The sequence below is a fragment of the Eumetopias jubatus genome, unplaced genomic scaffold (genome assembly GCF_037043125.1).
Source record: "Eumetopias jubatus isolate StellerSeaLion01/CBP00866 unplaced genomic scaffold, mEumJub1_p1.0 scaffold_10, whole genome shotgun sequence".
NCBI classification, from domain to species: domain Eukaryota; kingdom Metazoa; phylum Chordata; class Mammalia; order Carnivora; family Otariidae; genus Eumetopias; species Eumetopias jubatus.
This window is the reverse complement of record NW_028274816.1, coordinates 55595392-55606648: the sequence shown is the minus strand read 5'-3', so window position 1 is coordinate 55606648 and position 11257 is coordinate 55595392. Positions and strand designations below refer to the sequence as shown.

Sequence of the window (11257 nt, the reverse complement as noted above, 5' to 3'; positions counted from 1 at the left end):
CCAATGCAGTTGACCCCCACACCACCGCTTACTGGCTGGTGGGGCACAAGCGGTGAGACCAGGCTTGGGTTTGGGATTCCAGGAGAGGCGAATTTTTTTCTCCCTAGGTTAGGCAATTCCTGTCTGGTCCACGCTCAGGCCAACTCTGCCCCCACGCCCGATGCCCGCCAGGGGGCGCGGCAGCTCTGTCCTCCCTCCCCTGGGCAGGTGGAGACAGGTGGGACTCAGGCTCAGTGCTGATGCCTCCTTCCCTGTGCATCCTGTATGTCCCTGTCCCATACCCGGGTGAGGTCGATGCAAGAACCCCGAGCCTTGTGATAAAGATGGGATTTTATTCAGTGAAACCAGGAGATCATGGTGAGTATCTTGAAGTTTGTTCATAGGTGGAAAAAGTGTGTATACCTTGCCACCTCTGGAAGCAGAGAAGGGACCCCATGTCCACCATTTCTGACGCTTCCCAAACCTTCAAGCTCCAAGGATGACAGTCCATGTAAAATTGCAAAATTTATGAAGGGCCTTGTGTTTTGCATCTGGCAAGAAAAGGGCCTAAGTCATGAAAAATGTGTCAGAAACGGGTACCCCATGCCAGCCTGGGGATTGTGCCTAATGAATTTGGCTGTAGGGGTAAGTGTCAGGGCCCTGGGGACTTCCCAGAGTGAACTCATCCCTCACAACTGTCCAGAATCAGAGAAAGGGGAACAGTCACCCTACACAGGATAGATTCAGGCTGAGCGTCTCCTGTTCCCAAACACCACTCCATGTCCTGGGTCTAAGTCAACAAACAGACACTGCTCACCAGGCTTATTTAAGAAGTAGAATCCAGCAGGTCCTCTGATCACCTGATCCTCTGCTGACACTGAAGAAGGACAGAGAAAGCGAGCGAGAGAGAGAGACAGAGATGGAGGGTCACACAGAACAGAACGTGGGCAGGGCAGTGGAAAAGAGAGACCCAAGAAGGGCGCCTGGGTGGCTCAGTTGGTTAAGCGACTGCCTTCGGCTCAGGTCATGATCCTGGAGTCCCGGGATCGAGTCCCGCATCGGGCTCCCTGCTCAGCAGGGAGTCTGCTTCTCCCTCTGACCCTCTTCCCTCTCATGCTCTCTATCTCTCATTCTCTCTCTCTCTCAAATAAATAAATAAAATCTTTAAAAAAAAAAAAAAAGAGAGAGAGACCCAAGAAGGACATGCTCCCCTCCTGCCCCACATCGCCCGTTTCTGACCTGCTCTCTCCAGCCTCTGTGCCGCAGAGCAGCATTCTCCTAACTATGGATCTCACCATGTTAGTAGGTGATAGAACCACTTGAGTTGGTCATGAATGAGATATCGTTTTTATTTTTTTATTTTTTGAAGATTTTATTTGAGAGAGAGCAAGAGAGAGCATGAGCTGGGGGGAAGGCAGATGGAGAGGGAGAGGCAGACTCCCCACTGAGCATGGAGTCTGACACGGGGCTCGATCCCAGGACCCTGGTATCATGACCCGAGCAGAAAGCAGACACTTAATGACTGAGCCACCCAGGCTACTTTCTGACCAATTTTCAGAAAGCCAGTATGTCAGGACAGACATGTGGAGTTAGATACACCCTGAACACAGTGCTTTCATCCACCCACCCACCCACCCATCCACCCATCCACCCACCCACCCATCCATCCACCCACCCACCCACCCATCCATCCACCCACCCACCCATCCACCCACCCACCCACCCACCCACCCACCCACCCACCCACCCATCCACCCACCCATCCACCCATCCACCCATCCACCCATCCACCCATCCATCCATCCATCCATCCATCCATCCATCCATCCACTCATCCATTCATTCACTCGGTATTCCCCGAGCACCTGCTCTGTCACCAGCCCTGTGCTAGTTGGTGCTGGGGACATAGTAGTGACTTAGCCCCAGGCCCTGTCCTTTTGGTTCTTATGGCCAGTGGGGGACACAGGCCACCCCAAACAATAGTGACCCATAGTGAGTAGGGTTGGGAAGGAGGGCCAAGGGCATCAGGGATGGCTTCCTGGAGGAAGGGAGATCTGAGCTATGACTTGGAGTGAGCAAGAACCGACGGTCTCAGTGGGGCTCAGCCCTAGGAGGGCAGAGGGCAGGGCCAGTCACCCTCTGGGCCTCGGCGAGGATTTTGGACTTAACTTCACAGGGTCCTCAGCAGGGGTGGAAATGGTGAGGTTTCAGTCTGTGATTGATCCCCCTCCTGTGAGGGGAGTGGACAGGAGGATTGAGACAGGAGGCAGGAAACCAGGGAGGAGGCTTCTGAAGCAGAAACAATTGTGCAATTACCAGAGTCCTCGCCAAGGGCTGGGGGACAGCACGTTCCCCTCCCAGCCTCATTCTCTCCTGCTCTCCAGGTCTCCCCTCTCTTTAGCTAACTGCAAGGTAGAAAAGTGTTTTCCAAACTGTGGATCAGGACATTCGCTCCAAATGTAAAAGCAGTGAGTGTCATGATGGGTACTTTAAAAATATAAAGAGAATAGACTAGAAATAGAATTGTATGCACTGCAGAGAATCTTGACCATTACTGGGTAATGAAACTTTCTTTTGGACTGTAAGCCATACAATGATGTAGTATCTACTTCTCCTAGTGAGTTGCATACAAATGGTTAATAAGCACAGGGACACCAGAGGCTCCAGGCACAAGCTCGCTCTTCTTTCCTAAGAGCCACTGATTTAGCTGCCCCATCACTTCTAAAAAATGGATTCAGGGGCGCTGGGTGGCTCAGTCGGTTAAGTATCTGCCTTCGGCTCCGGTCATGATCCCGGGGTCCCAGGATCAAGCCCCACATCAGGTACCCTGCTCAGCGGGGAGCCCACTTTTCCCTCTGCCCTTCACCCCCCTCATGCTCTCGCTCTCTCTCAAATAAATAAAATCTTTAAAAATAAATAAAATAAATAAAAAATTGATTCACTCTCACATCCTTGGTCCCAGGTGTTTCCTGGGGAGGCTGAAGGTAGGCTCAACATAACCGTGAGTCTTCATGCCCCTCCCCTTTCAGCGGCTCGGCCTCCTCTGTTGTCCTGTGAGTCTAGTAGGTTCCCCAGGTGGGGGGTAAGGGTGTCCATCAAAGTCCCAGTATAAAGTCCCAGACCCAGCTCTGGGGCTGCTTTGCCCTCAGCTGCTCTGGAGCCAAGAATCGAGAACCGTGGTGCCCAGGATCTTTGGTAAGGATCCATGGGGCACTCGGGTCCCAAGCTTCTGTCTCGTCACATCCCTAATGTACCTCTGAACCTCAAATGTAATGCTCTCTTGCCTGTTCAATTCTTGGCTTCCTATTTGGTAATCATCCCCAGGGGATCTCTGACTGCACCTCAGTCTCTCCCCTGACCTGCAACTGTTAGACCCAGCCCTTCCCGGAGCCCTCCCTGCCACCCCGAGTCCGTGTCAACATCCACTCTGAGATGTGGCCCACAGTGAATGCAGCTCAGTAACCATCTTCTTCTGTACCCTGGTGCCGATACTCTCTCCATCATTCTCATGCCGCTCTGCTTCTCAGCTGCCGCCTTCCATTCTGAACTCCTGAGCTCAGGTTCAGAAGGACTCGAAGGTGAGAGCAGGTGTAGTGTGGAGGAAGGAGATGGTACCATGGATGGAGGTGGGGGCTCCAGAGGTCCTAGGCTAATCCTTGGAATCCAATCCAGCTCTGACTCCCCCGGATACTGGACTGTGGATGTAGCCACTGGTGCTTAGGTATAGAGCCCTACAAACCTCTTGGAGCGGTGGTGAGGGGACCTTCCTACCCTCTAAATGGGCCTGCCTCTGTGGCTCCAGCTGCACCTTCTGCCTCTCCTTCCACTGTTTCCCCAAGTCCTTGAGCTCTCAGATCAGGCTGTTGGGAGGTGGAAGGTCCCAGGCATGAAGCCCAATTGCACCCAGATCTGTGCCCAAGTTAGGGGCTTATTCCAGTCCAGATGCAGGGAGGAAGGAGAAGTGGATGGAGTTTTGTCATCTATGGTCCAACCAGATGAGCAATGCCTGCTACGTTCATAACACTTCCGTTTGGGTAACTACGTCTCTCTTACCTCCTTCCCTGTATTCCCTTCCCCTCCCCCCTCCCTTCTTCTCTCTCTCACGTTGAAGAAAAGTCACCCAACCATCTTCCAGAATTGTTTTTTATCTGAGCCACCCTAGGATTGGAGCCAGAGGCCACCTCATACCCATTTAATGTTGCTCCCCATTCCCCCTTATCCTTACCCCTGGCAACCACCAATCTGCATTCCGTCTCCATGGATTTTCCTATTATTTTAGACATTTCGTATGAAGGGAATCAATCCTACCATATGTGGCCCACTTTCGTCTTTCACTTTGCATATTTTTGAGATTTATTGACACTGTAGAATTTATCAGTACTTCCTTCCTTTATAGAGCTGAATACTATTCCACTGTGCGTAGATCCCACAACTAGTTTATCCATTCATCTGTTAATGGACCTTTGGGCTCTTCCCATCTTTTGGCCACTGGGAATGGTGCTGTTACGAATGTGTGTATACACATATTTGTCTTGAGTACCTGTTCTCAGTTCTGTGGGGTAAGGACCTAGGAGCAGAATTGCTGGGTCAAAGGGTAATTCTATGTTTAACTCTCTGAGGAACTGTCAAACTGCTTCCCACTGCGGCTAAACCATTTTATGTTCCTATCGGCAATGTAACGAGAGTTCAGATTTCTCTACCTCCTCTCCAATCCTTGTTATTTTCCACTTTTCTTTTTATTACAGTCATCCTAGTGGGAGTGAAGTGATATCTTGTAGTTTTAATTTGCATTCCCTTGGTGAACAGTGATGAGTATCTCTTCGTGTGCTGATTGGCTGTCTCTACATCCTTTTTGGAAAAGTGCTCAGATACTTTTCCCACTTTTAAATTGTAGTGTCCTTTCATTATTGAGTTGTAAGAGTTTTTCAGCATATTCTGGATACTCATCCCTTATCATATATGTGATATGCAAATATTTTTCTCCCATGACATGATTGTCTTTTCACATCCTTGATATTTTGTGTGTAGTACATAGGTTTTCAATTTTGACAAATTCTATTTTTTTGTCTCTTGGGCTTTTGATGTCATAGCTAAGAAAACACTGCCTAAGCCAAAGTCCTTAAGATTTACTCCACTGTTTTCTGCTGAGAGTTTTACAGCATTAATTCTTATATTTAGGTCTATGACCAATTTGAAGTTAATCTTTGGGTACAGTATGTGGAAGGGATCCCTCTTCTTCTCCTTCTTTCTCTCCTCCATGTCCTTCTTAGTCTCTTTTTGCATACAGACACCCAGTTTTCCCAGCACCATTTGTTGAAAAGATTATTCTTGTCCTTATTTGTCATAGCACTTTTGTTGGAATTTAATTGACCATAAATATACGGGTTTATTTCTGGACTGTTGATCCTGTTCATTGATCTATATGTGCATCTCTTAGGTCATTACCACACTGAATTAACTACTGAGGCTTTGTAGTAAGCTTTAGAATCATGGAGCGTCAGTTCAAAAATTTTGTTCCTCTTTGCTTTGGCTATTCTGAGTCTCTTACATTCCAATATGAATTTCAGGATCAGCTTGTTAATTTCTGCAGAGAAACCGGCTAGAATTGTGATAGGGATTGCATTGAACTTATAGGTCAACTTGGGGGCACTGGCATCTTAACAGTATTGTTTTTCAATTTATGGACACGGATGTAGTTCAACTTATTTACATGTTCTTTAAATCCTTTCAACAGTTTCATGGTTTTCCGTGTACACGTTCTGCATTTCTTTTGTTAAATTTATTAACAAGTATTTTATTATTGTTGCTACTGTTGTTAAGTAGAATTATTTTAATTTTTTAAAAAAAAGATTATCTATCTATCTATCTATCTATCTATCTATCTATCTATCTATCTATCTGAGAGAGAGCACAAACAGGGGGAGTAGCAGGCAGAGGGAGAAGCAGGCTCCTCAATGAGCAAGGAGCCTGATGTGGGACCCTGGGATCATGACCTGAGCCAAAGGCAGATGCTTAACCCACTGAGCCACCCAGTTGTCCCTATTTTCTTAATTTCAATGTCAGATGGTTCTTTGCTAATGTATACAATGGGTTTTTATATGTTGGTCTTGTACCTTGCAACCTTGCTTACTTCGTCTGTTAGTTCTATAGTGGTTCTATAGTTCTTAGTAGCTTCCTTAAGCATTTTTAATGTACAAGATGATCATGTCATTTGCTAACAGAAATAGTTTTACATCTTTTTTTCCAATCCGATTTTTTTTTCTTTTCTTGCTTAATTTCTCTGGCTTGAACTTCCAGTGCTGTATTAAATTGAATGGTGAGAGTGGATATACTTGTCCTGTTCCTGATGTTAGGGGGGAGCACTCAGTCTTTTGGCATTACAGCAAACTGGGTTTTCTTGTAGATACCCTTTATCAGGCTGAGAAAGCTCTCTTCCTTCCCAGTTTGTTCTTTGTTGTTGTTCTTTTTAATCATGAAAGAATGCAGATTCTGTCATATGCCTTTTCTGTATCATTTGAGATAATCATGTTTCCCCCCACCATATTCTACTAATAAGGTTTCTTATGTTGATTAATTTTCATATGTTGAACCAACTTGCATTCCTGGGATAAATCCCACTTGGTCATGGTGTAGAATTCTTTATACAAGCTGCTGGATTTTGTTTGCTAGTATTTTTTTTTTGAGAATTTTTTAGTTTATATTCATAAGAGATATTGGTCTATAGTTTTCTTTTCTTGTGGTATCTTTGTCTGCTTTTGATATCAGGGTAATATTAACCTCATAAAGAGAGTTGGAAAGTTCTGTTATTTCATTTTTTTTAAGTTTATGAATGATTGGCATTAAAGATTTTTTCTTGGTCATTTTAGCTAAAGGTTTATCAATTTCGTTAATTTTTTCAAAGACCACATTTTTGATTTTATTGAATTTTTGTTTTTTCTCTTCTCCCACTTCATTTATTTTCTTTGGTATCTTCACTATTTCCTTAGTTCTTCTCCTCTGGGTCTGTTTGCTTTTATTTTTCCAGTTAGAAGACTAAATTATTGCTTTGAGAGCTTTCTTCTTTCATCACTTAGGTGTTTATGTCTATAAAGTTCTCTGTCATTACTGCTATAAGCTATATGCCATATGTTTTGATACAGTGTGGTTTCATTTTCATTTGTCTCAAACTATTTTTTATTTTCCTTTGTGATTTTTTTCTTGATCCACTGGTTATTTTACTTAGGAGTTGGGTTTTAAATTGCCACATACTTGTGAGTCTCCCAAATTTCCTTCTGTTATTTATTTCTCATTTAGTTCCACTGTGGTCAGAGAACATACTTTGTAGGACTTCAATCCTTTTACGTTATCAAGGCTTTTTTAAATGGCCTAGAATATAGCATATCCTGTAGAATGTTACGTGCGTATTTGGGAAGAATGTGTATTTTGCTATTTTGAAGTGTTCTACAGATGTCTGTTAGTTTTAGTGGGTTTCTAGTGATTTTCCAAGTATTCCATATTCTTTTTTTTAAAGATTTTATTTATTTATTTTGACAGAGAGAGAGAGACAGTGAGAGAGGGAACACAGGCAGGGGGAGTAGGAGAGGGAGAAGCAGGCTTCCCGCTGAGCAGGGGCCTGATGCGGGGCTTGATCCCAGGACCCTGGGATCATGACCTGAGCCGAAGGCAGACGCTTAATGACTGAGCCACCCAGGCGCCCCAAGTATTCTATATTCTTGATGACCATCTATCTGCCTTATTGTTCTATTACTGAAAATGAGGGTGGTGAAGTCTCCAGCTAGCATTGCTGAATTGTCTTACCTTGTTTGTTTAGAACTCAAAACCTTTATTTGTGCCTTAAAGAGGAAGAAAAGTGATTAGTAATCACAGGCATGATGCAAAAGGACTAGTTCTTACAATATCCCAACAGCATACCCAAACATATTTCCCCATATGTGCATGACTAATACTCACTAAATTCCAATGACAAAAGCTGTATTATGCCTAAGTCACTGGTAAAGAACTGAACTATTGTGCCAACATATTTTTAAACATTAAAAAAAAAAAAAGCCCAGAAGCCAGAAAAATCCCAAGGGCAAAAAGCATAACGGATTTTAAACTTTTAAAGTGAAATTTAAGGGGAAGTGGGACATGATAAAAAGCCACTGTTATTACTTAGCAATTCAATAAATGCATCTCACAAACAGCTATTATCATAGAAGGCTTTAAAACCTTTCCCTGAAGTTTTATAAGCAGACCACATCTAGTAAAGGTCCCTCCTCCCCCAGTTTTATTCCCCAAAATGATTTTGGCTGGTACTTTCCCCTCTAGTAGTGGATCATTTTTTTTAGGAGATTTTATTTATTTATTTGAGAGAGAGAGAGAGAAATAGCGTGAGCGTCAGGAGAGAGGCAGAGGGGGAGGGAGGGAGGGACAAGCAGACTCTGTGCTGAGCTCAGAGCCTGACATGGGGCTACATCTCATGACCCATGAGATCATGACCTGAGCTGAAATCAAGAGATGCTTAACTGACTGCACCACCCAGGAGCCCCTGCTACTTATTATTATTATTACTATTATTATTAAATATTTTATTTATTTGAGAGAGAGAGAGAGAGTGAGTGGTGGGAAGAACAGAGGTGGGGCTTGATCTCACAATCCTGAGATCATAACCTGAGACAAAATCAAGAGTCAGATGCTTAATGGACTGAGCCACCCAGGCGCCCTGTTATTATTAACATTATTATGATCTGCCCTCTAGAACCATACCCTCTTTGGATCCTCACAACAACCCCCTGAAAAGAAATTGCAACTGTTGCTCTCCTCTGATTCCCTTCTGGAGTTTAAGGAGCCTGTGCACTTCTGCTAGGTCATGTGACAACTGTGAGGCTGATTCCAAATAGCTTTCCACAGAGTAAACAAAGTGGTTTGGGACAGAATCTCTTGAAACTTCTAAGGATAAGGTACTTGGGAAATACAGAAATACCAGGTGTTTTGTCGGGGAAAAAGCTTAAAATAAATGGAGAGAGCCACCCTCTCTGATTGCACCTTAACGGAAAATGTCCAATCATGCCGAAGGCCAGCAGCATTCTAGAACCACAACATGGAGTGATCCTCAGAGATGCCTTCACTATCTGATACGCAGTAGCCCAGGAGGGGCCAGAGGTTATGGAATAATGGGACATTTTCCATTTGCAAGTGTAGAAGATGAAACCATAGCCTCACCTCCTGTTTCATCCATATAATCCCATTGTTACCTGCCTCTACATGCTTTCAAAATAAAGACAACTGTGGAATATGTGAATCACTACCCCAGTCATGTGAGTGCATCTCTAAAATCCCTTCATGCCCCATTCCTTCTTTCCCATCTCCTGTATCTCTCCAACTCCATCCACAGTCAGGGAGAGTCCAGAAGCTGCAATACAAGTAAGGGGAGCTCCACCTCCAAGACAATTCAAGCCCAATCATATCCCCAAACCATCTCTGCACCCAAATTCTCTCCTTGTCAATCTCACCTCAGCTTCCTTCCTCTTCTTCTTCACCCTCTCGGTATCTTTAACACCTGCCCCACCCTCTCTCCCAACTGGGCAACTTCACTGCATTCTTAGAATCCTAAGCTATGGCATCCCAAGAGTTTTCCCTGCATTCTCTCCTGCAGGGAAAGACAGCTGCTCAGGCCCAGCTGTCTGAACTCTCACCTCCTTCAGGAACTAGACCCTATGCACAGATGGCCCCAAACCCAAGCCTGTAGAGAAAATCTGGGTGTAAGTCTTCCCCATACTGGCCTGTCCTTCCTGAGGTCAGTCAGCCCAATGGCCACATTCCAGAAGCCCCATCCTCAACCTCCTTTCCCTCTCCTCCAGCTCCTGTCTGTGTGTTAGCCTTCCTTCTCCTCCAGTGCTCAAAGACAGTCACAGGTGAGTACAAGAATGGGGAGGAGTGAAGAGGTTCAGGGCTCCCCTTGGGAAGTGGGGTCATGGTTCACAGAGCTCACACCAGCAATGTCTGCTCAGACGCCCCTACTGGCCCAGAGGCGTGGCTGTGCCATCAGGCGCCCAGGTGTGGGGACAAGATCTACAACCCCTTAGAGTACTGCTGTCATGATGACACTATCCTGCCCCTGAACCGGACCAACCTCTGCGGCCCCAACTGTACCTTCTGGCCCTGCTTTGAGCTCTGTTGTCCTGAGTCCTTTGTAGGAGAAGTAGGTTATAAAGTTGAAGGTTCTGGGTGTAAATGCTCAATGCTATTCCTCCCCCATCTCTGGGGACTATGAGAGGTAAGGACCTTGCCCCTGGCTACGGAATGGGGGTGGGGGTGGGGAGAGAGAAAGGAGGCAGGGAGTTTGGGTGTCCAGGCCACTCCCCTTGAGGAAACCCTGCCCACTTAATCTCCAGCAGTGGTTCAACTCTTAACATTCGTCTCCTTGCCTGCGCTTCATAATTTCTTGGTTCCTCCTTCTTTGCAGCAGAAAGATGTTTTCTCATTGAGAAAGATACCGAAGAAAATCAATTTCCCCTACGGCGGCTTGGAAAGGAAGGCTGGGGCAGGCATCGGAGTCTGCGCGGTGAAGAGCCTGGGGTTCACACGTTTGAGAGGCCTTGTCTGACGGCCATGTTCCCAAATGCTCCATTTTATGGTCTGCCCACTGTCTCAGTCATTGCTCCTTGTCCTCCTGCCCCTCCATCGTCATTCTCCACCCTTGCTGATACGTGTTAGTCAATCACCTCAGGGAGGTGCCCTGTCCCGGGTACACTTGATCTAGGAAACACCTTTTGTGATTAAATATCCATGGGCTTCTGTTGCAAAACTAATATATTCTTCAGACCCTAACTTATCCAGAGAAGATTTTCCAGCAGGTACCAGACTTGCTTGGACTTCTTCTGTATGGCCTCCTAACTTAAGAGATATGACAGATGCCAGCAGGCCTTGCTGGGCAACTCCTAGTTGCTGGGTTCATTATGCTTCAAGTCACTAATGACATGTCAGTATTTGCTTTATATATTTAGGTCCTCCGGTGTCAGGTACATAGCTATTTACAATAGTTATATACTCTTGATGAAGTGACTCTTTTATCCTTATAGTATGACCTTCTTTCTCTCTTGTTAGTTTGGGAGGGGACTTGGGGGGGGGGTTGATCTCTTTTACAGTTTTTGACTTAAAGTCTATTTTGTTTTATATAAGTATAGCTACCCCTGCTCTCTGTTGGTTTCATTTGCATGAAATTATCTTTTTCTGGGGCGCCTGGGTGGCTGAGCTGTTGAGCGTCTGACTCTTGGTTTCAGCTCGGGTCATGATCTCA

At 45.4% G+C, this 11257-nt stretch overlaps 1 long non-coding RNA gene across 2 annotated transcripts; it reads left to right on the top strand.

Annotated features, from left to right (window-relative positions):
* Positions 1–3314: 3314 nt before the first annotated feature.
* LOC114197115 (uncharacterized) lies at positions 3315–10769 on the top strand. 2 transcript variants are annotated; one of them, XR_003606858.1, is made up of 3 exons: positions 3315–3557; positions 9819–9872; positions 10424–10769. It is a non-coding gene; the product is annotated as an uncharacterized LOC114197115 (long non-coding RNA). The 2 variants fall into 2 exon arrangements; XR_003606857.2 differs by lacking the exon at positions 3315–3557 and adding an exon at positions 8720–9719.
* The last annotated feature ends 488 nt before the right edge of the window (positions 10770–11257 follow it).